We start from the raw sequence: 25824 nt of genomic DNA, 5'->3' as shown, positions 1-25824 counted from the left end.
GTTGTAAAGGAAACTTGAGGATGCAATCTATTCTCTCTGCCCCTCAATCCCTAAGCCAGCCAGGGACACTTATTTTCTCCTAAACCTTAAAATAGTCATGCTAACATTGGTTTCAGACTCTGTCAGAATCACCAGCTCTGAGAGTTTTTCCCACTCTTTTCTATTTCCTCGTCCTTTAACCAGCTTCCTTACCTTGCTTCTGTGCCTTAATAATTATAACTGCTTTTTGTTTGTTTGTTTCCTGATTCCTGTGGCTCAATCTGTGTTCCTAGGGCCTTCATCTGTGGTACCCACCTGGGGATTTTAGACTCATATGGGTCTAAAGCTTTGGCCTAAGTTTAGTCTGAAACTCTCCTAGGCTTTGGTCCACAACCTCCTGCCACCCAGCATGGTGCTGACAGGGAGAACAATCTGTAGCCCATAAAGATTAGAGCTATGCTATGCATCAATGATCTTTCCCAACTAAAATACTTAGTTCAGGGCTCTTCGCACAATGCTCAAAGTACTTTCTGTTCAATAAAGGCTTGTTGACTAGATTTACAACACATGTTGTACTATGAACTGCATACCAAAGTCCAAGTTACAACATATAACCCCTGTGACAAGAAAGAGTAAAAAAATAAAGCCACAGCATTGGAGGGATGCCAGATGATGCTGAACCCATGAAAAACTCCAGAGAGGAAACAAAAGGTACTGAACAGAAATGGAGGGCACACACCATCACCTTGTTCTCTCATCTTTTGTGAACTATGACGGGTCACCTTTGCAAAATTATAAGCCTTTTGAGAGTGGGGTACAATACAGCTTCAATGGCAGGGTGCCTACAGTCCCCATCACTCCTCCTGTCACCAGGGAACTTGCAGGATGGGAGTTTTCCTGTTAGCTGTCCTTCCTGGTAAAGCACTGACAACAGCTTTGAATGCCACAAAGCCACATTGGGAAAAGTATGAAGTTTCGTCCTGTCCACATTATATCTGGACAGATAGTTATTTAGAAAAGAATCATTCTGCATTTTATGTATTGTAACATTGGCTATACAGGATCTCTCTTTCTCATCACCCAAGTCTGGTTCCTTCCCAGTCTACAGCTGCTTCTTGCTCTTCAAAGAGCTTAATTTTCCTCTCGGTTTCTTTAAGCAATAGCTCTCCTTACTACCTGGTGTGATGGTTAATTTTATGTGTCAAGCTGGCTAGCCTGTAGTAAACAGTTATTCAAACACTAATCTAGGTTTGGCCCACAGAGATATTTTGTAGGTGAGTTTAATATCTATAATCATGGACTGACCTTTTAAAAAAGCTATCATCAGTTGACTTTAGGTAAAGGACATTATCCTCAACAATGTAGATGAGCCTCATTCAATCAGTTGAAAGTCTTAAGGGCAAAAATAAGTTTCCCTGAGGAAGAAATTCTGCCTCAAGATTGCAACATCAGCTCCTGCCTAAGAATTTTCAGCCTGCTGGCCTGCCCCGATCCTACAGATTTTGGACTTACCAGTCTCCACAGTTGCATACTGAAAGCAGTCTCTCTCCATACATAAGCATGCCTTGCGTAACAGAGATATATTCTGAGAAATGCATCCTAAGGCAATTTCATCATTATGTGAACATCATGCAGTATACTTACACAAACAAATGGGATAGCCTGCTACACCCCTGGGCTATGAGGTATAGCTTATTGCTTCCAGGCTACAGCCCCATACAGCACGTTACTGTACGGAATACTGTAGGCAATTGTAATACAATGGTAAGAATCTGTATATCTAAGCCTAGAAAAGCTACAATAAAAATATGGTATTAAAAGACAAAAAAAAAAAAAAAAAAATGCACACCTGTCAAGGGCATTTACCATGAAAGGCGCTTACAGAATGAGAAGTGACTTTGGGTGATTCAGTGAGTGAGTAGTGACTGAATGTGAAGGCTCAGGATGTTACTGTATATTACTGTAGACTATCAACACTGTACCCCAAGCTACATTAAATTTTTTAAATTCTTTCTTCAACAATAAATTAATCTTCACTTACTGTAAACTCTTTATTTATAAGCTTTGTTTTTAACTTTTTGGCTATTTTGTAGGAAAACTTAGCTTAAAACATAAACACATTGTGCAACTGTACAAAAATTCTTTCTTTATATCCTTATTCTACGAGTCATTTTCTATTTTTAATTTTTTACTTTTTTGTTAAAAACTAAGACACAAGCATACACATTAGCCTAGGTCTACACAGGGTCAAGATTATCCAGATGTCACTAACAATAGGAACTTTTCAGCTTCATTTTAACTTACGTGATTACTGTCATATAAGCGGGCTCTAACTGACCAAAAACATGTTTATACAGCACATTAAAGTCTATTCACTTGCTATCTTGGGGGTAAATTAGTGTTGTTGCTGGAACCCTCATAATTTTCAAGTGAGGAAACTTGGAGAAATACAAATATATTTTTATATATTTTACACATAAAATAATTATACTTTTATTATTATATTATATATAAATATATTTATATTTTTATAAATAAAATAAATATATATTATATATATTTACATATATTTCAATTTTCTCACTTGTAAATTATCAGGGTTCCAACAGCGAAAATAATTTACCCTCCAGATTTCAAATGAATATACTTTAATGAAGGAACCATGGATAGAAGTGTTGGCAGCATTAAGGAAACAAAAAAGGACAGGTGAGGCACCAGAGTCTAGCAGCAGAGGGAAGCCATTACCCCTCTAGAGCTGAAGGGGTAAGGGGAAGAAAGAACTTTGCTGAAAGCTAGACCTTGGGTGGAGTCTCCTGACAGGACCTGTGGTCAGAGAGGGACATAGCTATCTCCAGACAGGCAGCACTGAAGCAGTGAGGGGGGCAAGAAAAACTCTGATCTCTCTCTCTCCTTTTGCACTCCAATTTCTTGTCCAGTGAGTCAGTCTTCAATTGGTAGAACCCAAACAGAAGCCAGCTAGGAAGAGAGCCTGGCAAGGCAGAGAAGAGCAGAGAATGGGTCTTCTGGCGAGCGGGGTTTGGGGAGGGGAGCCACGTTGGGAAACTGAGATAGGAGGATTGCTTAAGCTAAGAAGTTGGAGACCAGCCTGGGCAACATGGCAAAACCCTATCTCTACAAAAATATTTTATGAAATTAGCTGGGTATGGTGGCACGCACCTGTAGTCCCAGCTACTTCAGAGGCTGAGGTGGGAGGATCACTTGAGCCTGTGGGAGACGGAGGTGCAGTGAGCCATGACCGCATCACTGCACTCCAGCCTCAGTGACAGAGAGAGACCCTGTCTCAGAAAAAAAAAAAAAAATATATATATATATATATATATATATACTGTAGCGTGGTTCTCCTAAGACTCAAGCTACATATTCATACTAGTTTTCAACTTTCATAAAAGACTCTGTTTGCTTTAACTTCTTATCTACTAATACACCATATCCAATTAATACCGAATTATGTCTTATCTAACATTATTATTTTCCCTGGCCCCAAGTCTTTCTTACGCATTATGTATTATTTAGTTACACTGGCAATCACCTAGAATTTAGTTGCACTCCCTTTATTCTCTATCACTTTTATCAATCATGTACCCCCAAACTCAATTTTAATCCATTAATAACGACACGTACATCCATTTACATATAAAATATGGACAAATATGTTTTATAAAAGAATCTATATATGTTCAATAGGTTTGGGGCTAAATATTATTTTCTTTTATACCTATCAGATTGTATTTGCTGTAATTCTGTGTACATAAAATGTGTTCAATAACTTCCTTTTCCTTGTAAACTTTCATCTTTTTAAGACACGACACAGTAGACTTATCACTGTCCTATTTATTATGGTCAAAGAGAGAAAAGGACATATTATTCTGCTTAGAAAGTAGTTAACTATAGCAGACACATATGGACCTATCTGTCCAGGATCCTCATCTGGGAAGTGCCTGTGTTCCTCACTCCATTTGTGTGGTTATCACAGAAGGTGTCCTATGGCCACAGTTAATGGCTCAGCAGTAGACATTAGACCGAAGATGACCTCATTGCAATCCCTTCCCCAGACTTCATTTCCTAGCTAAAGCATATAAGTCCAGGCTGGGCACCTGTTTCAAATGAAAAAACAACTGAAGTTCATCTTTGGGAATATTGCATCTAGAAGTGACAAGCATACTTTGGTTGTTTGAATTGTGATGTATAAAACTAAAAGGTCAACTATCAGTAACTGAATTTCCAGTCACGTAGAACAGAGAAGGGGAAAAAATAAGAGAAAGAAAAAAAAATGTGTGTGTGTGTGTATGTGTATGTATGTGTGTGTGTGTGTGCAAGTAACAAAAGAAGTGGGAGCCACATAGATTCCTGATGGTGCTGGAGTCTGTTTCCAATGATATAACAAGTTCAGGCATATTTCTACCTTTGAGTCTTCTAAATCTTCTGTTTTGCTTAAATTAATTTGAATTGGATTCTGTTACATATAAGCCAATGGATTCTTATGAATAAAATTCCTACCATCCAAACTTATCAAATGCAACGTTAAGCCTCAAAGAGGTTGGTGCACTTGTCAGAAACATGTAGAAAGTAACTTATGAAAGAAAAGTGAACTTATGAAAAGAAAAAAATCACACATTAATTTCTTGTCAATGAATCTGACTGGCTAATTTTTCATTTCTAGGATGTTGTCTTCAGTGGCAGGAAGGTTTAAACCCATCATTCCCATTCAAGTTTACACTAGGAGCAATTATGAACCTTAAATGATTTTAAAACATGGAATCTGAGTGGAGTCAAGAACAGAATTATATTTAATTTTCATTTTAAAAGCTACGTGAGCCATATTTATTCTTTTAAAATGGAGCAAATATGTTCTGAACCCCAAAAAGAAGTGAGTTACTTAAGCAAGCCCAACATGACTAGGCCAGTACTATCATTTCAGATGCTCATAGCCATCACAGGGACATAGAAGACATTCCAAAGTGATTTATATCAATCCTAGTTTCCATTTCTCACCTGAACTTTCTACACTCTCTTTGTAGACCTTGACTTTGGGTTGTGGAGCCAGACTGCTGGGTTTCCAGTCTCCCGTCTGCCACTTACTATCCATGTGACCTCTTCGTGAATTACTTAGCATCTCTGCGCCTCAGTTTCATGGTCTGTAAAATCATATGAAAACAGGGCCCCCACAAGTGGTAGCTGAGAATAGTAAATGAATTAATAGATTCAAAGGAATTGGAACAAAACCTGGCAGATAATGAGCACTCGATAATGTTAGCTTTTATTATTAAGAGGCCATGAATCACTTAATTTTGTAGCTTCAAATGAAGCACTCAGACACAAACTTGCTGGTTACTTAAAAAAGAAAGGAAACATAAATCAACAGAGTAAATTTTAATTAAATCAGTTAATGGCATATGGATCAGTTGGGAAAATGAGTTTACTTCAGAAATTATTTCTAAGAGTGTTCCTCATAAAACAATATGACCACATTAGATATATAGTTAAGGGAAACATTAAAAATATATAATGTGTAACCTCTCAATTTTCACTTAACAGCTGCCTTTAAATTATTATTATTCAAAGTGAGTTTTAGATTAAGAGGACTTATGAATGATTTTCTCAAAAAACATCAATAACGGTTTGATCAGTTTTGGGGATCACTGGGTCATAGCAACTACCAGTACTCAAACATTGGGGAATTGCTCAGGGAAAAGGCAGCGGCTTTGAAGTATCCTCAAGAATAAGAAGGGCATGTTGAAACAATTAATCATAAACAAGTCATTAAAATTAAAATTGTATTCTTAAATAGTTTCTTGATTAAGAACAAATGCCTCATTAATCTGGAACATATTGACTTGAGAACACAAGTAAAGTCAAAGAGAGTAATGACTGACATGACATGGAACACAGCATGCTGTGTGTTCCCATTACAAAAGCTTTGGAGGAACAGATTCCACAGAAGGTCACTGGAGACAGTGAACTGAACAGAAAACCCAGCATCACCCAATGATGCAAAGGTAAATTTTTAAAAATCTAGATTACAGAGAACATTGGGTACCATTAGCACTGACACTACTTCCATGTATAGATTCTGAATACATTTCATTTATTTCAGGCATGCAAATAAGTCTAAACCCAAGGTCTAAAAAATAAAAACTGAAGATATATCTAAAAGAAATAGGCATCTAATTTTAAAGAAACTTACTGTCCTTCCCCCCACACCCACTTCCCAAGTTTTAGTTAAGTATGTGACTAGAAGTTAAAAATCAACACAAATAACTTTGAAAGAAATTCTAGTATAATAATTAGATGATATTAGATTGGATATTCTTTGGATCACATTAAAGCTACATTTCTTAAAGGAGTATATATAGTACCTGGTAAATAAAATAACAGATGTGAGAAGTGCATAAAAATCACACACGTAATTTTTTAAAATAGATCAGACATTAAATGCCCATAGGAGGATGACTATGCAGTTTTTAAAGATTAAATCTGGTTTTGGAATAGTCGTCAAAATATGTCTCATATTCTGAAAGGTTTTATAATTTCATCTTCTAGAAGGTAAGTTTCATGAAGAAAGGGACTTTTTCCCATCTTAAACAATACTATATCCTCAGAACAGTGCTTAGGATGTAATAGATACTCCATATATATTTAATGAAAAAGTAGCTTCAACAGTGACTGAAATCATAACTTGGATATATCTGTTGTGATTACAGTTTTAACAATTGGCCTTAGGACTTTTTCTTGCAGTTGGCCTCTTATCCATGCCCCCTCACACCTTCCCTGTACTCAGCATGTCTTCCACCGAGATATCTGCTTATAATGAAGAGGAAGAAAATCTCCATGAAAGATTATAGATGGTTGGGATGAATATTATGTGCAAAGAATTTCCCAAATTCCATTCTGCAAAATTACTGTCATATTTCCAATACTAGAATAAATTCTTCTGAAGACAAAATTTAACATAATTTATAGAGTCAGATTCTAGATATGACTATGTCATTTTTACTTAAATAACATACTTCATTTCAAACTTCAAGACAAGGAAAAGAGAATTCTTTTTCTAGAAAGAAGAAAGCAGCCTGATGAGAAAGCAGGGAAAGTAGAGGTCCACCACTCTAAGTAGCTATAATCAGACTTTGTTTTCAGAAATGTTTAAACCTTATCACTCCCAAAGTTTTAATCTTGACAGCAGGATGGCAAAGGAAAATATTGGAAAATAACCAGGACTAGAACATTTCTTATTTATTAGATCTACACCCAGCTTGTGCTGGAATACAAATTATCATATCCCCTGCTCATGAAAACAAATAATCCAGTTAGAGGTACAAGGCTAGCAAACAAGAAACATAACTATATACTGCCTTATATTCACTCATGTACTACATTGTGTGGAACAAATCTTAATGTTATACAGCCTAGAGATGAGAGGTAATTCCAGCACCTAGCACAGTGTCCCAAACATATTAGACATGCGATAAATACTTGATAAGGAAATGAAAGCTTGAATGAGAGAATGAATAAATGAGTGCTTTTAGAAGAGGTGAATCTTGTTTGGAATCCTGGGAATGATGCTAAGCACTTGACTGGTATCTTCCACAAATGACATTTCAATGTTTCCGAACTCTCCGTCTTCTCGCACATGATAGAAACTGTATCAACCTTGCGCAGAAAACAGAAGAGAAGGAAGAAAACTCAATTGTTTTCTTTTTTTGTTGTTTTTCTTTCTTTTTTTTTTTTTTTTTTTTTATTTGAGACAGAGTCTCGCTCTGTCGCCCAGGCTGGAGTGCAGTGGCGCGATCTCGGCTCACTGCAAGCTCCAAGAAAACCCAATTATTTTCTTAATAATGTTAGTAGTCTTGGAGACTTGACCCGCAAAAACTATTTATTCAATAGGTTGATTGTCCATAGGTCTACAGTTTATAATTAAATCTATTTACAATAGGAATACTATATCATAATGCAACCAGTAACAAGCCTATCAGGGTTAAATATTTGCTGGAATCCTCATTATAAATCCCTGGTTTCAATTATTCACAATTAGGTTGCAGAGGTTTTATTTTTTCTTTATATACAATCATAAAGTTTTCATTTGGCAGATATAGTTCACAGAAATTTTCTAACTATAATGTGTGCTGCTCTTAGGAATTTTAAAAGAAAGCAATGAGAACAATTTTCAAGAAAAATGACTAAAACCAATTTTTAAAATTCTTAAAATCAATCCAAAGAAACTTTGCAAATCTCAATCTCTCTATGTCAACGTTTTCCCCCCAGAACTCATGTCTCTACAGTTCTTTTGAATTATTTCAGAATCTGTAAAACCCCATGAAACAAACTCATATAAGAGCAATTCACTGCGTCTAGGAAACTGTATCCAATAAGGGTCCTTGGCATACCAGGGAATATACTGGACTTGGAATTAAGAAACTTGGGTTTACTTCTACTCCCAATTAATTAGTTAAACTTTAACAGGGCCCTTTCACTTTTCTGGTCCCCTTCCTTATTTATTGAATTAGGGTGTTGGAATGGATAATACACAGGTCCTTCCTACCCTTAATTAAGGATGGTAGACAGTTGTCAATAGAGCATAGTTAGATATTAGAAGCAATTGTAATTAGAACTAGAATCCCTCTGCTCATATCTGAGTTATCTTCCCTGGCACATACTTTATCTCTCTATGTAACATTTTCCTCATCTATAAAAAGGCAGTGATAACAATACATATCCCATGAGAGCTTATCATGATTAAATGAAATATATAGCACATGAAGCCCTCATCATAGAATATGGCACCTATCAGTACTCAATGCTAGTTGGCAGTTTTATGTATCTATAACTTCCTTCGGTTTTCAGAAAGGACTGGGAGAATGAAGTCTTATCATTGGATGTCAAGAAACCTTTCAGCCAGTTGTTAAATTTGTTTACAGCTGGCAGACCTGCAACACCAATAATCAAGGTATCCTTGTATAGGTCCTCCATGATGGAAACTCTTTTTTGCCTTTAATTCTTTTGAAGGGATCCCAGGTTTCAAAGTTCATATCCCTTTGATGGTTATAAATCCCCAACATTTTAGTTCCAAAACCCATAATGGGCTAAAAATCAAAACCTGTCTGGGCCGGGTGCGGTGGCTCATGCCTGTAATCTTAGCACTTTGGGATGCTAAGGTGGGCAGATCACCTGAGGTCAGGAGTTCGAGACCAGCCTGGCCAACATGGTGAAATCCCATCTCTACTAAAAATACAAACAAACAAAAAAATTATCTAGGCATGGTGGTGCACACCTGTAATCCTAACTACTCGGGAGGCTGAGGCACAAGATTTGCTTGAACCTGGGAGGTGGAGGTTGCAGAGAGCTGAAATTATGCCACTGCCCTCCATCCTGGGCGAGAGAGTGAGACTCTGTCTAAACAAACAAACAAACAAAAAAAACTGTCTGAAGTGTTGGCAGAAAATTCAAATTGTTCTTCATACTTCTGAAAGTAGGGGAGAAAAAAAGAATTAGGTCTCAGCAACATCTATATCTTGAAAATAGCCTCAATAAGTAACATCAAGAGCAAGCAAAAGAAGAATTTGATCTGCAAAACCTGGTTTTGGTAATCCATTCAAGTCAGCAGTTTAATGGGCCTATTTACATTTTCCAAAATGCTTGCCCACTTCTGGCCATGCTTCACTAATGCCCAAGTCACCAAGCAGATAGCACCATGTAACCAACAACTGGGGTCCTCTGGTAACTGGTGTCCCTGTACCAGTAATGCATGCTGCCAACGTTCTAGGGCTTCAATGATGATGACAAAAATTAAGAAAAAATGGAGCATCCGCTTTTGGATGGAGAAACACAGATAGTTTTATGAGGGAGACACACCACTGAGGTAACCACAGAGGGCTAATTTAATAAGATGGAATTTATTAAATTCCAGGATGTAAGAACCCTGGATCCTATATTTCAAATTGTTTCTTAGTATTGACTGTTATCCAGCATGCATCAAGCATTTAAAGGGTGAGATGTAATTACCTTCTTTCTCAAAATGCAGAAAACCCTTTGTTAAGAAAAACATTTCTACAACATTCTTGGTAATAGTAAGAAATTCAAGGTCTCTGTGTTTGTAACCACTTCTGTCTAAACAACTATGTTCTGTGAAAGGTGATCCATCCCATTTCCTGGCCACAGCTGACTGGATGTGGGGAAAACAATGACCCACCAAATGACTCATCCGTAGATAAGACAGCAATCTGTGACTCCTGTGGCCTAGCCAATCAGATTCTCCCTCTTAGGAATCAGTTCTAAGAGATTCAAAGGGCTATGTCCAATGAACTGTTTTCCTTTCATGAAAGGAAAGTTTGAGGCTGAGGCCATGAAAAAATCAGGATAGGTGCAGCCATCTGGGTTCTGTGAATAATGAATGAATAAGCAGAAGCAGCCAGTTGGGATAGACAGAGTACTAGAAAAAAAGCAGATTACGAGGAAACATCCAAGGCCAGACACAGTGGCTGCCACCTGTAATCCCAAACCTTTGGGAGGCCAAAGTAGGCAGACCGTTTGAGCTCAGGAATTGGAGACCAGACTGGGCAACATGGCAAAACCCAATCTCTACTAAAAATACCAAAAAATTAGCTGGGCATGATAGCCAGTGCCTATAGTCCCAGCTACTCAGGAGGCGATCACCTGAGCCTGGGAGGTCGAGGCTGCAATGAGCTATGATCCCACCACTGTATTCCAGTCTGAGGAAAAGATCAAGAGTGTGTCTTAAAACAAAACAAAACAAAGCAAAATTTAGCAAAACATAGCCTTTGAAAGAGAGACATCTTGAGAGATGAGTCAGTTTTGAGAGAAGGGCTGATTCAGTTCTGTAGGTTTGGTGTTCAGTTTGATCTGGATTCCTGTGAGATCTTTCTCTCACTTAAACTACTTTGAGTGGTTTATCTTCCTTATAACCTAAAAAGCTCAATTCAAACACTTCCCTTTCAGTAATATATCCTTTTTTCCCACTGGAATTTGTTAGTATTGTCTTTCCCGAGCTTTGGATAACATAATCATTGGCTTAAAAGTTATTTTTAAAAATCATTTCAGCTATTTGGTTACCCTAAGAGAGTCCACATACTTCTATAGGGTTTCACAGAAATTCCAAGAGAAAGGATTAATGTAATGCTCCTGTGAGTTTCTATTCAATTCAAATTTTATAATTCAAACATTTTAAATTGTTATCAACCAAACTAAGAATTAAAAGAATGCTATCTATAATTTTGAAGAGAATGTTTTGGACTAACAACTGAAACATTTATTGAAAAGAAATGTTTTATCAGTCTTATGGGGCTTTTTGTGTGAATTTAGCAAATTTAGCATGTATATAAGGCAGAAGTACCATTGGAAAAGTTCTAAAAAGAATTAGTTATGTAGTTATTTCATATCCACAATGCAAGGGCAAGGTTGAACAGAACTGCCCAGTGATTTTCCTTTTTTTTTTTTTTTAGTGCTTTGTTGAAATGGCTTAAGGGCTGCACTGACTGATGTTAACCCCCAGTATGCATTGACTGTTGAGTGTTTTTTGTTTTACTCACCAGCCCATGAGGACCCTGTTTAATCTGCACACCACAGTAATGCGAATGATCTAGGTTATCTCATATAATGGTTTGCTATAGGACACCCAAACCTTCATCCCAGGAATACTTGGAACAAGACCAAACAAGATGAGTCACTTGTGGTGAAGCCACACTAACCATGCTGCCAGGGCCTTACTGTACTTTGCTCCTGGAAGACCTCATTAAGCAAAGATGCCAAGTTACATGCTTGATGAGGAGACAGATTCTTGAGTCCTTCCTTATAAGCAGAGTGTCTGGGTAAGAACCAAAGACCTCTGAGTGGAACCTATCAAAAGTCATGCATAAGAGAGTCACAGGATAAGAAGAAGTGAAATTTGAAGTGGCCTTTCAGTGACCTCATCACCTATAAGAAAGAAAAGTCTAGTAGTTCTGTTCTTGGAATATTTGTTCTGTTAAGATTTAGCAAAACAGTTTGACCAATAGATTTTTAAGGTTTCTTGATGGTTCTCAAGCCATAAGACTGCAAACAAACTCTCCTAAGGTCAGATATGCTGAGGTATTTATGCTACAGTCAAAAGGGTTGCTTATGCCTTGCTTAATATATGCATAGACAGATCCCAAATTACATCTATAATTTTCCATACAACAAATCAAATTTGACCCGTAAACAAAGAAGTCAACTTAAGAAAGTTACAAAATAAATTTGTAAAGTTTTAGAACTACTAAAAATATTGGATCTGGAAAACCAAGTCTAATTCCACACTGAGAATACTGGATGCACCACGTGTTTCTGGCTTCAAATCATGTGTCACTGAAAACAAAGGAAGGAGGTTTTTAACATTATGCTCCTGGTCGTAAATATTTGCAGATTGCCATGATTTCTCTTTTTAGTTATTTTTTTCCATGTGATAGATGAAACACTGTATTTTTCCTTCTTTATTCACGAAACTCCAATGTCATCAAGCCTCAGTTTGTGACTGGAATGAAGGCACATTAATATATGCCCACAAAGTTACAGGCTTCTTTCTACTCCCTGCTTCTAGAAAAAACTTAGGATTGGAAGAGTTTCTCCCATCACCAAAGAAATTCTGGCACTTTCCAGAGAATGACTTTACTGGTGAAGAGACAGCTGGTTGTGCTGGTTTGAATACGTCTCGTTTTTTGCCATGGTTCGTGGGAGATAAGCGGTCTAAGTCCACTGATCATTAAGAATATTACCAGTCGTGCACAGTGGCTCATGCCTGTAATCCCAGCACTTTGGGAGGCCATGGCGGGAGGATCACGAGGTCAGGAGATCGAGACCATCCTGGTCAACATGGTGAAACTCTGTCTCTACTAAAAATTCAAAAGTTAGCTGGGTGTGGTGGCGCATACCTGTCATCCCAGCTACTCAGAAGGCTGAGGCTGGAGAATCACTTGAGTTCGGGAGGGGGAGCTTGCAGTGAGCCGAGATGGTGCCACTGCACGCCAGTCTGGGGACAGAGCAAGACTCTGTCTCAAAAAAAAAAAAAAAAAGAATATTACCTTATCCAGGACAGTTCCTGGTGTCCCCAGTGCTACACAGCAGTGTGGCACCATCATGGCACTGCCTTTCCTTCAATCTTCCTTGCTATGCACATGCTGGATTCATCCAGAAATCAGAAAAAATATGTCTAGTTCCTTAATTCACAGGACTGGGAACTATTCATTCACCCCTTCCAGGAAGTCAATGCCGTATTATCCTCTGCATTTCCTACACTCTCATCTCTCAGAGCCCTATCGGGCCTTCAGATGTAAAATGTTCCCTTTCTCCTCTCTTCTTCCTTCTCCAAATGTAAATCAGGCATGCAAATATATGCCTGGGAGAATTGCCGAATCCATAAAGCTGTTCTCAGTTTAGGCTAAGCAGAGATCACAGTCTATATCTACATTTGCTCTGTTGGAACATCAGCTTACAATAGTTAATAAAGATAAGATACAGAATAACCTTTACACCTTAGGCTTTTGTATTTTTCAGTAAGAAGAATGTCACAGTTCTTAGCTTGCCAAAGAAATTGAATAAAAATGTACTGAACTAGGAGCAAAACTTTGTGCTGGCTAGGTAAAATGACATGTGATATTGTTCACAGGAAATAATGGAAAACAGAAAGATTTTCCATCTTGTCAAGCAGATGGAATGGGCCTGGATGGAAAGAAGAGAGGAAAACGTAGAATAAACACCAGTTGTGAACTCCACTAAGAGAACTGGTAGGTTTTATATATTAAAGAGATGGGTTAAAGTGGTTTATAAGAAAACATAATCTATTTTTCTAGTGTAATTTTACATCATCTGGTATTATACATGGCATATAGAGTGCAAGAAATGTGAAAGTGGAAAAAGTGAGGTTTTCAATAGAAATGTTGCGCCGGCTCATGATCCTGGATGTACTACAAAATAGTGAGATGACTCAGGAGCAGCTCAGGCCAAGGAGTGACCCACTTGAAGACTGTCAAAGTGGAAGCTGAGACAGAAGAAAGAAAGTAGATGCTTGAATGAAGGTCACAACAGCCATAAAGGAAAAGAGAAAAGGAGGAATATATATTGAAAAATGATTACTCCATTGACAGAAAGAGAACATTAATTTAGAAGACAATTTGTGTGCTCCGTAAATCTTCAATTGTCTCCACAAAGAGGAAAATTTTCCCTGTTCTTTTTTTTTATTTTTATTTTTTGTGGGTACATAGTAGATGTATATATGTATGGGGTATGTGAGATATTTTGATACAGGCATACAATGCATAATAATCACATCAGGATAAATAGAGTATCCATCACCTTAAGCATTTATCCTTTCTTTGTCTTATAGACAATCCAATTATACTCTCTTCGTTATGTTCAAGTGTACAATAAATTATTGGTGACTACAGACACTTGGTTGTGCTATCAAACACTAGATCTTATTCATTCTATAAAACTATAGTTTTGTGCCCATTAACCATCCCCATTTCCTTCCCTCACCCACACCACGACCCTACCACCCTTCCCAGCCTCTGACAGCCATCATTATACTCTCTATTTCCATGATTTCAATTGTTTTCACTTTTCTCTCCCACACATAAGTGAGAACATGCAAATTTTATCTTTGTGTGCCTGACTTATTTCACTTTACATAGTGTCTCCCAGTTTATCTATGGCATTGCAAATGACAGGATCTCACATTTCATGACTGAATATTACTCCACTGTGTATATGCACCACATTTTCTTTATCCATTTGTCTGTTGATGGACACTTAGATTATTTCCAAATCTTGGCTACTGTGAATAGCGCTGCAAAAACACAGGAGTGCAGATAGCTCTTTGAGTCACTGATTTCCTTTCTTTGGGTGTATACAGAGCAGAGGAATTGCTGGATCCTATGGTAGCTCTATGATTAGTTTTTCTGAGGAAACTCCAAACTGTTCTCCATAGTGGTTGTTCCAATTTACATCCAACCAAAGGAGTACAAGGGTTCCCTTTTCTTTTTTTTTTTTTTTTTTTGAGACGGAGTCTCGCTCTGTCGCCCAGGCTGGAGTGCAGTGGCCGGATCTCAGCTCACTGCAAGCTCTGCCCCCCGGGTTTACGCCATTCTCCTGCCTCAGCCTCCCGAGTAGCTGGGACTACAGGCGCCCGCTACCTCGCCTGGCTAGTTTTTTGTATTTTTTAGTAGAGACGGGGTTTCACCATGTTAGCCAGGATGGTCTCGATCTCCTGACCTCGTGATCCGCCCGTCTCGGCCTCCCAAAGTGCTGGGATTACAGGCTTGAGCCACCGCGCCCGGCCAGGGTTCCCTTTTCTAACCATTCTCATCAGCATTCATTATTGCCTGTCTTCTAGATAAAAGTAATCTCAACTGGAGTGAGATGGTATCTCATTGTAGTTTTGACTTTTATTTCTCTCATGATCAATGATGTTAATTAAGCACCTTTTCATATTCCTGTTTGCCATTTGTGTGTCATCTTTAGAAAATGTCTATTCAGATCCTTTGCACATTTTAAAATCAGATTATTACATTTATTCCTATTGAGTTGTTTGAACTCTTTATATGTTCTAGTCATTAAGCCCTTGTCAGATGGGTAGCTTGCAAATATTTTATTCCCTTCTGTGGGTTGTCTTTCATTTTGTTGGTTGTTTCTTTTGCTGTGCAGAAGCTTTTTAACTTGATGTGATCCCATTTGTCCATTTTTGCTTTTGTTGCCTGTGGTTGTGGTATATTACCCAAGAAATCTTTGCCTAGACCAATGTACCAGATAGTTTACCACATGTTTTTTTTTTTTTAAGTAGTTTGAGAGTTTGAGACCTTAGATTTAAGCCTTTGATCCATTTTGATTTGATTTTCCTATAGTGATAGATAGAGATCTAGTTTAATTCTTCTGTATATGAGTTTTTCATTTTCCCAGTGCCATTTATTGAAGAGGCTGTCCTTTCCCCAATGTATGTTCTTGGCTTCTTTGTCAAAAGACAGTGTGTCCTCTTCAATGTTTTGCATTAGTGTTTCATAGTTTACACTGTGGAGACGTTTCACTTCTTTGTTTAAGTTTATTCCTAGGGTTTTGTTGTTGTTGTTTGGTTTTGTTTTTGAGATGGAGTCTCGCTCCGTCGCCCAGGCTGGAATGCAGTGGCGCCATCTCGGTTCACTGCAAGCTCTGCCTCTCAGGTTCACACTATTCTCCTGCCTCAGCTTCCCGAGTAGCTGGGACTACAGGCACCTGCCACCACATCTGGCTAACTTTTTGTATTTTTAGTAGAGACAGGGTTTCACCATGTTAGCCAGGATGGTCTCCATCTCCTGACCTCGTGATCCACCCACCTCAGCCTCCCAAAGTGTTGGGATTACAGATGTGAGCCACCGCACCTAGCCATTCCTAATTTTCTTTTTATCTTATTTGTAGCTATTGTTAAAGAGATTACTTTCTTCATTTCTTTTTCAGATTATTCACTGCTGTCAAATAGAAATGCTACTGATTTTTGTATGTCGATTTTGTATCCTGCAACTTTACTAAATTTGTTTATCAATGCTAATAGTTTTTATGGAGTCTTTAGGTTTTTCCAAAAATAAGATCATGTTATCTGCAAACAAGGATAACTTTACTTCTTCCTGTTAAATCTAGATGCCCTTTGAAATATTTGTCAAATTTCTCTAGCTAGTGCTTCCAGTACCATGCTGAATAACGGTGAAAGTGGGCATCCTTGTTTTGTTCCATATCTTAGAGGAAAACCTTTTGGTTGTTCCTCATTCAGGAGAAGACTAGCTGTATGTGGGTCTGTTGTAGATGACTTTTATTGTGTTGAGATATGTTCCTGCTATATCCAGCTTTTTGGGAATGTATATCATGAAGAGATATTGAATTCGATCAAATGACTTTTCAGCAACAATTAAAATGATCAGATGGTTTTTGTTCTTTATTTTGCTGATATGATGTATCACACAGGATGATTTGTGTATCAACATCCTTGTATCCCTGGGATAAACCCCACTTGGTCATGATAAATGATTTTTATTAATATGTTGTTGAATTCAATTTGCTAGTATTTTGTCGAGGATTTCTCCATCAATGTTCATCAGGGATATTGGCCTATATTTTTGTTTTTGTTGTTGATATATCTTTGTCTTGTTTTGATTTTAGTGTAACACTGTCCTTGTAGATTTCGTTTGGAAGTATTCCCTCCTCCTCTACTTTTTGAAATAGCTTGAATCAGATTGGTATTAGTTTTCTTTTAAATGATTGCTAAAATTTAGCAGTGAAGCCATTGGGTCTTGGGCATTTCTTTGCTGGGAGACTTTTTATTACAGCTTTGATCTCATTACTTGTTGTTGATCTGTTCAGATTTTGGATTTCCTCATGATTCAATCTTGGTAGGCTTTATGTGTCTAGGAATTTATCCGTTTCTTCTCAATTTTCCAACTTATTGGCATATAGTTGCTCACAGTAGCCTCTAATGATCCTTTTAATTTCTGAAGTATTAGTTTTAATGTCCCCTTTTTCATCTTTGATTTTATTTATTTGACTCTTTCTGTTTTACTTAGTCTGGCTAAAGGTTTGTTGATTTTGTTTATCTTTTCAAAAAGCAACTTTTAATTTCATTGAATTTTTGTGTTTTTTGTTTCAATTTTATTTATATCTGATCTTTATTATTTCTTTTTTCTAGTAATTTTGGGTTTGATTTTCTCTCTCTTTTCTAGTTATTAAAGATGTATCATTGGGCTGTTTGAAGTTTTTCTATTTCTTTGATGTAGACAAATATTTATAACTATACACTTCCTTCTTAGTACTGCTTCTGGTATGCTTTTTGGTATGCTGTGTTTCCATTATGATTTGTTTCAAAAAAGTTTTTAATTTCCTTCTTTATTTCTTCATCGACCCTTTGGTCATTCATGAGCATATTTTTGATTTTCCATGTGTTTGTATAGTTTCCTAAATTCCTCTTGTTATTGATATCTAGTTTTATTCTATTATGGTTAGAGAAGGTGCTTGATATGATTTCCAATTTTTAAAACATCTTTTAAGACTTGTTTTGTGCCCTAACACACAGTCCATTGTTAAGAATGATTCATGTGCTAAGAAAAGAAATGTGTATTCTGCAGCTGGAAAAATTGTTCTGTAAGTATCTATTAATATTAGGTCCATTTGGTCTATACTGCTGACTAAGTCAAATGTTTCTTACTTTATTTTCTGTCCACATGCTCTATCTAATGCTGAAAGTGGGCTGTTGAATTCTCCAGCTATTATTGTATTGCGGTCTATCTCTCTCTTTAGCGCTAATAATATTTGCTTTAAATATCTAATTGCTCCAGTGTTGGGTGCATATACATTTACAATTGTTACATTTTCTTGCGAATTGACCTCTTTATCCTTACATAATGAGCTTTCTTGTCTCTTTTCATAGATTTTTGTCTTGAAATCTATTTTATTATATATAAGTGTAGTTAGTCCTGCTCTTGTTTGGTTTTCATTGGCATGGAATATCTTTTTCCATCCCTTATTTTCAGTCTATATGTATCTTTATAGTTAAAATACCCTTTTTTTTTTCTTCTTCTTCTTATTATTATACTTTAAGTTCTAGGGTATATGTGCATAACGTGCAGGTTTGTTACATATGTATACTCGTGCCATGTTGGTGTGCTGCACCCATCAACTCGTCAGCACCCATCAACTCGTCATTTACATCAGGTATAACCCCCAATGCAATCCCTCCCCCCTTCCCCCTCCCCACGATAGGCCCCAGTGTGTCAATGTTCCCCTTCCCGAGTCCAAGTGAACTCATTGTTCAGTTCCCACCTATGAGTGAGAACATGCGGTGTTTGGTTTTCTGTTCTTGTAATAGTTTGCTAAAAATGATGGTTTACAGCTACATCCATGTCCCTACAAAGGACAAACTCATCCTTTTTTATGGCTGCATAGTATTCCATGGTGTATATGTGTCACATTTTCTTAATCCAGTCTGTCACTGATGGACATTTGGGTTGATTCCAAGTCTTTGCTATTGTGAGTAGTGCTGCAATAAACATACGTGTGCATGTGTCTTTATAGAAGCATGATTTATGATCCTTTGGGTATATACCCAGTAATGGGATGGCTGGCTCATATGGTACATCTAGATCTAGATCCTTGAGGAATCGCCATACTGTTTTCCATAATGGTTGAACTAGTTTACAATCCCACCAACAGTGTAAAAGTGTTCCTATTTCTCCACATCCTCTCCAGCATCTGTTGTTTCCTGACTTTTTAATGATTGCCATTCTAACTGGTGTGAGATGGTATCTCATTGTGGTTTTGATTTGCATTTCTCTGATGGCCAGTGATGATGAGCATTTTTTCATGTGTCTGTTGGCTGTATGAATGTCTTCTTTTGAGAAATGTCTGTTCATATCCTTTGCCCACTTTTTGATGGGGTTGTTTGTTTTTTTCTTGTAAATTTGTTTGAGTTCTTTGTAGATTCTGGATATTAGCCCTTTGTCAGATGAGTAGATTGCAAAAATTTTCTCCCATTCTGTAGATTGCCTGTTCACTCTGATGGTAGTTTCTTTTGCTGTGTGGAAGCTCTTCAGTTTAATTAGATCCCATTTGTCAATTTTGGCTTTTGCTGCCGTTGCTTTTGGTGTTTTAGACATGAAGTCCTTGCCCATGCTTATGTCCTGAATGGTACTCCCTAAGTTTTCTTCTAGGGTTTTTATGGTATTAGGTCTAACATTTAAGTCTCTAATCCATCTTGAATTAATTTTCGTATAAGGAGTAAGAAAAGGATCCAGTTTCAGCTTTCTAATTATGGCTAGCCAATTTTCCCAGCATCATTTATTAAATAGGGAATCCTTTCCCCATTTCTTGTTTCTCTCTGGTTTGTCAAAGATCAGATGGCTGTAGATGTGTGGTATTATTTCTGAGGACTCTGTTCTGTTCCATTAGTCTATATCTCTGTTTTGGTACCAGTACCATGCTGTTTTGGTTACTGTAACCGTGTAGTATAGTTTGAAGTCAGGTAGCGTGATGTCTAAGCTTTGTTCTTTTGACTTAGGATTGTCTTGGCAATGTGGGCTCTTTTTCGGTTCCATATGACCTTTAAAGCAGTTTTTTCCAATTCTGTGAAGAAACTCATTGGTAGCTTGATGGGGATGGCATTGAATCTATAAATAACCTGGGGTAGTGTGGCCATTTTCATGATATTGATTCTTCCTATCCATGAGCATGGTATGTTCTTCCATTTGTTTGGGTCCTCTTTTATTTCACTGAGCAGTGGTTTGTAGTTCTCCTTGAAGAGGTCCTTTACATCCCTTGTAAGTTGGATTCCTAGGTATTGTATTCTCTTTGAAGCAATTGTGAATGGAAGTTCATTCCTGATTTGACTCTCTGTTTGTCTGTTACTGGTGTATAAGAATGCTTGTGATTTTTGCACATTAATTTTGTATCCTGAGACTTTGCTGAAGTTGCTTATCAGCTTAAGGAGATTTTGGACTGAGACAATGGGGTTTTCTAAATATACAATCATGTCATCTGCAAACAGGGACAATTTGACTTCTTCTTTTCCTAACTGAATACCCTTGATTTCTTTCTCTTGCCTGATTGCCCTAGCCAGAACTTCCAACACTATGTTGAATAGGAGTGGTGAGAGATGGCATCCCTGTCTTGTGCCAGATTTCAAAGGGAATTTTTCCAGTTTTTGTCCATTCAGTATGATATTGGCTGTGGGTTTGTCATAAATAGCTCTTATTATTTTGAGATACGTTCCATCAATACCGAATTTCTTGAGCGTTTTTAGCATGAAGGGCTGTTGAATTTTGTCAAAGGCCTTTTCTGCATCTATTGAGATAATCATGTGGTTCTTGTCTTTGGTTCTGTTTATATGCTGGATTATGTTTATTGATTTGCAAATGTTGAACCAGCCTTGCATCCCAGGGATGAAGCCCACTTGATCATGGTGGATAAGCTTTTAGATGTGCTGCTGAATCCAGTTTGCCAGTATTTTATTGAGGATTTTTGCATCGATGTTCATCAGGGATATTGATCTAAAATTCTCTTTTTTTGTTGTGTCTCTGCCAGGCTTTGGTATCAGGATGATGTTGGCCTCATAAAATGAGTTAGGGAGGATTCTCTCTTTTTCTATTGATTGGAATAGTTTCAGAAGGAATGGTACAAGCTCTTCCTTGTACCTCTGGTAGAATTCAGCTGTGAATCCATCTGGTCCTGGACTTTTTTTGGTTGGTAGGCTATTAATTATTGCCTCAATTTCAGAGCCTGCTATTGGTCTATTCAGGGATTCAACTTCTTCCTGGTTTAGTCTTGGAAGAGTGTAAGTGTCCAGGAAATTATCCATTTCTTCTAGATTTTCTAGTTTATTTGCCGAGAGGTGTTTATAGTATTCTCTGATGGTAGTTTGTATTTCTGTGGGGTCAGTGGTGATATCCCCTTGATCATTTTTTATTGTGTCTATTTGATTCTTCTCTCTTTTCTTCTTTATTAGTCTTGCTAGCGGTCTGTCAATTTTGTTGATCTTTTCAAAAAATCAACTCCTGGATTCATTGATTTTTTTGGAGGGTTTTTTGTGTCTCTATCCCCTTCAGTTCTGCTCTGATCTTAGTTATTTCTTGCCTTCTGCTAGGTTTTGAATGTATTTGCTCTTGCTTCTCTAGTTCTTTTAATTGTGATGTTAGAGTGTCAATTTTAGACCTTTCTAGCTTTCTCTTGTGGGCATTTAGTGCTATAAATTTCCCTCTACACACTGCTTTAAATGTGTCCCAGAGATTCTGGTATGTTGTATCTTTGTTCTCATTGGTTTCAAAGAACATCTTTATTTCTGCCTTCATTTCATTATGTACCCAGTAGTCATTTAGGAGCAGGTTGTTCAGTTTCCATGTAGTTGAGCGGTTTTGATTGAGTTTCTTAGTCCTGAGTTCTAGTTTGATTGCACTGTGGTCTGAGAGACTGTTTGTTATAATTTCTGTTCTTGTACATTTGCTGAGGAGTGCTTTACTTCCAATTATGTGGTCAATTTTGGAATAAGTGTGATGTGGTGCTGAGAAGAATGTATATTCTGTTGATTTGGGGTGGAGAGTTCTGTAGATGTCTATTAGGTCTGCTTGCTGCAGAGATGAGTTCAATTCCTGGATATCCTTGTTAACTTTCTGTCTCGTTGATCTGTCTAATGTTGACAGTGGGGTGTTGAAGTCTCCCCTTGTTATTGTATGGGAGTCTAAGTCTCTTTGTAAGTCTCTAAGGACTTGCTTTATGAATCTGGGTGCTCCTGTATTGGGTGCATATATATTTAGTATAGTTAGCTCTTCCTGTTGAATTGATCCCTTTACCATTATGTAATGGCCTTCTTTGTCTCTTTTGATCTTTGATGGTTTAAAGTCTGTTATATCAGAGACTAGGATTGTAACCCCTGCTTTTTTTTGTTCTCCATTTGCTTGGTAGATCTTCCTCCATCCCTTTATTTTGAGCCTATGTATGTATCTGCATGTGAGATGGGTCTCCTGAATACAGCAGACTGATGGGTCTTGACTCTTTATCCAGTTTGCCAGTCTGTATCTTTTAATTGGACCATTTAATACATTTACATTTACGGTTAATATTGTTATATGTGAACTTGATCCTGCCATTATGATATTAACTGGTTATTTTGCTCATTAGTTGATGCAGTTTCTTCCTAGCCTCGATGGTCTTTACATTTTGGCATGTTTTTGCAATGTCTGGTACCAGTTGTTCCTTTCCATGTTTAGGGCTTTCTTCAGGGTCTCTTGTAAGGCAGGCCTGGTGGTGACAAAATCTCTAAGCATTTGCTTATCTGTAAAGTATTTTATTTCTCCTTCACTTATGAAACTTAGTTTGGCTGGATATGAAATTCTGGGTTGAAAATTCTTTTCTTTAAGAATGTTGAATATTGGCCCCCACTCTCTTCTGGCTTGGAGAGTTTCTGCCGAGAGATCTGCTGTTAGTCTGATGGGCTTCCCTTTGTGGGTAACCCGACCTTTCTCTCTGGCTGCCCTTAAGATTTTTTTCCTTCATTTCAACTTTGGTGAATCTGGCAATTATGTGTCTTGGAGTTGCTCTTCTGGAGGAGTATCTTTGTGGCGTTCTCTGTATTTCCTGAATTTGAATGTTGGCCTGCCCTACTAGGTTGGAGAAGTTCTCCTGGATGATATCCTGAAGAGTGTTTTCCAACTTGGTTCCATTTTCCCCCTCACTTTCAGGCGTCCCAATCAGACGTAGATTTGGTCTTTTTACATAATCCCATACTTCTTGCAGGCTTTGTTCATTTCTTTTTCTTCTTTTTTCTTTTGGTTTCTCTTCTCGCTTCATTTCATTCATTTGATCCTCAATCGCTGATACTTTTTCTTCCAGTTGATTGAGTCGGTTACTGAAGCTTGTGCATTTGTCACGTATTTCTCGTGTAATGGTTTTCATCTCTGTCATTTCGTTTATGACCTTCTCTGCATTAATTATTCTAGCTATCAATTCTTCCACTCTTTTTTCAAATGTTTAGTTTCTTTGCGCTGGGTACGTAATTCCTCCTTTAGCTCTGAGAAGTTTGATGGACTGAAGCTTTCTTCTCTCATCTCGTCAAAGTCATTCTCCGTCTAGCTTTGATTCGTTGCTGGCGATGAGCTGCGCTCCTTTGCAGGGGGAGATGCGCTCTTATTTTTTGAATTTCCAGCTTTTCTGCCCTGCTTTTTCCCCATCTTTGTGGTTTTATCTGCCTCTGGTCTTTGATGATGGTGATGTCCTGATGGGGTTTTGGTGTAGGTGTCCTTCTTGTTTGATAGTTTTCCTTCTGACAGTCAGGACCCTCAGCTGTAGGTCTGTTGGAGATTGCTTGAGGTCCACTCCAGACCCTGTTTGCCTGGGTATCAGCAGCAGCTGCTGCAGAAGATAGAATATTGCTGAACAGCAAGTGTACCTGTCTGATTCTTACTTTGGAAGCTTCCTCTCAGGGGTGTACTCCACCATGTGAGGTGTGGGGTGTCAGTCTGCCCCTAGTGGGGGATGTCTCCCAGTTAGGCTACTCAGGGGTCAGGGACCCACTTGAGCAGGCAGTCTGTCCATTCTCAGATCTCAACCTCCATGTTGGGAGATCCACTGCTCTCTTCAAAGCTGTCAGACAGAGTCATTTGCGTCTGCAGAGGTTTCTGCTGCTTTTGTTGTTGTTGTTGTTGTTGTTGTTGTTGTTGTTTAGCTGTGCCCTGTCCCCAGAGGTGGAGTCTACAGAGACAGGCAGGCTTTCTTGAGCTGCTGTGAGCTCCACCCAATTCGAACTTCCCAGCAGCTTTGTTTACCTACTTAAGCCTCAGCAATGGTGGGTGCCCCTCCCCCAGCCTTGCTGCTGCTTTGCGGTTAGATCGCAGACTGCTGTGCTAGCAATGAGGTAGGCTCCATGGGCGTGGGACCCTCCCGGCCAGGTGTGGGATATAATCTCCTGGTGTGCCCGTTTGCTTAAAGCACAGTATTGGGGTGGGAGTTACCTGATTTTCCAGGTGTTGTGTGTCTCAGTTCCCCTGGCTAGGAAAAGGGATTCCCTTCCCCCTTGCGCTTCCCAGGTGAGGCGATGCCTGGCACTGCTTCAGCTCTCACTGGTCGGGCTGCAGCGGCTGACCAGCACCAATTGTCCGACACTCCCTAGTGAGATGAACCCAGTACCTCAGTTGAAAATGCAGAAATCACTGGTCTCCTGTGTCGCTCGTGCTGGGAGTTGGAGACTGGAGCTGTTCCTATTCGGCCATCTTGCTCTGCCCTCTAAAATATCTTTTTTGTAGGCAACAAATTATTGGGTCTTGCTTTTTAATCCAGTTAGTCACTCTATGTCTTTTGAATGGAGAGTTTAGTAAATTTGCATTCAATGTTATTCTTGATAAGTAAGGATTTACTCTTGCTGTTTTATCGTTTTCTGATTGTTTTGTGGTCTTCTATTCCTTTGTTCCTTCCTTCCTTCCTATCTTTCTTTAGTGAAGGTGCATTTCTCTGGTGGTATGTTTTAATGTCTTGTTTTTTATTTTTTGTGTAACTGTTGTAGGTTTTTTTATTTGACATTATCATGAGGCTTGCAAGTAATATCTTATAACCTGTTATTTTAAACTGATGGTAACTTATCACTGATTATATAAAGAAACTAACAAACAAGCAAAAAAACATAAAAACCACATTTTAACTTTATCCCTCCTTTTTAACTTTTTGTTGTTTCTATTTAGATCTTATCATACTGTCTATGTCTTGAAAACGTGTACATCTTATTTTTGATAGGTTCATCTTTTGGCCTTTCTAGTCAATGTATGTGTAGTTTGCACACCACAATTACAGTGTGATGATATTGATGATATTTTGTCTTTTACTGTGTCCTTGTACTTCTTTTTTTTTTTTTTTTTTTTTTTGAGACAGGGTCTCACTCTCCCAGGCTGGAGTGCAGTGGCTCAATTTTGGCTCACTACAACCTCTGCCTCCCAGGCACAAGCAATCCTCCCACCTCAGCATCCCAGGTAGTGTGGACCACCACACTTGGCTAATTTTTGTGATTTTTTAGAGATGGGTTTTGTATTTTTAGGGGAGATGGGTTTTGTGTTTATGTAGAGATGTTTTTTGTAGAAACGGGTTTTCTCATGTCTCCCAGGCTTGTCTCAAACTCCTGAGCTCAAGTGATCTTCCTTTCTTGGCCTCCCACAATGCAGAGATTACACCATGCCTGGCCTGTACTTACTATTAACAGTGAGTTTTGTACCTTCAGATGATTTCTTATTGCTCATTAAACATCCTTTTATTTGAGATTGAAGAACTCCTTTTAGCATTCCTTTTAAGACAGGTCTGGTGTTGAAATCCCTCAGC

Source organism: Piliocolobus tephrosceles, chromosome 19 (genome assembly GCF_002776525.5).
Source record: "Piliocolobus tephrosceles isolate RC106 chromosome 19, ASM277652v3, whole genome shotgun sequence".
Classification (NCBI taxonomy): domain Eukaryota; kingdom Metazoa; phylum Chordata; class Mammalia; order Primates; family Cercopithecidae; genus Piliocolobus; species Piliocolobus tephrosceles.
Note: the sequence above shows the minus strand (reverse complement) of the source record.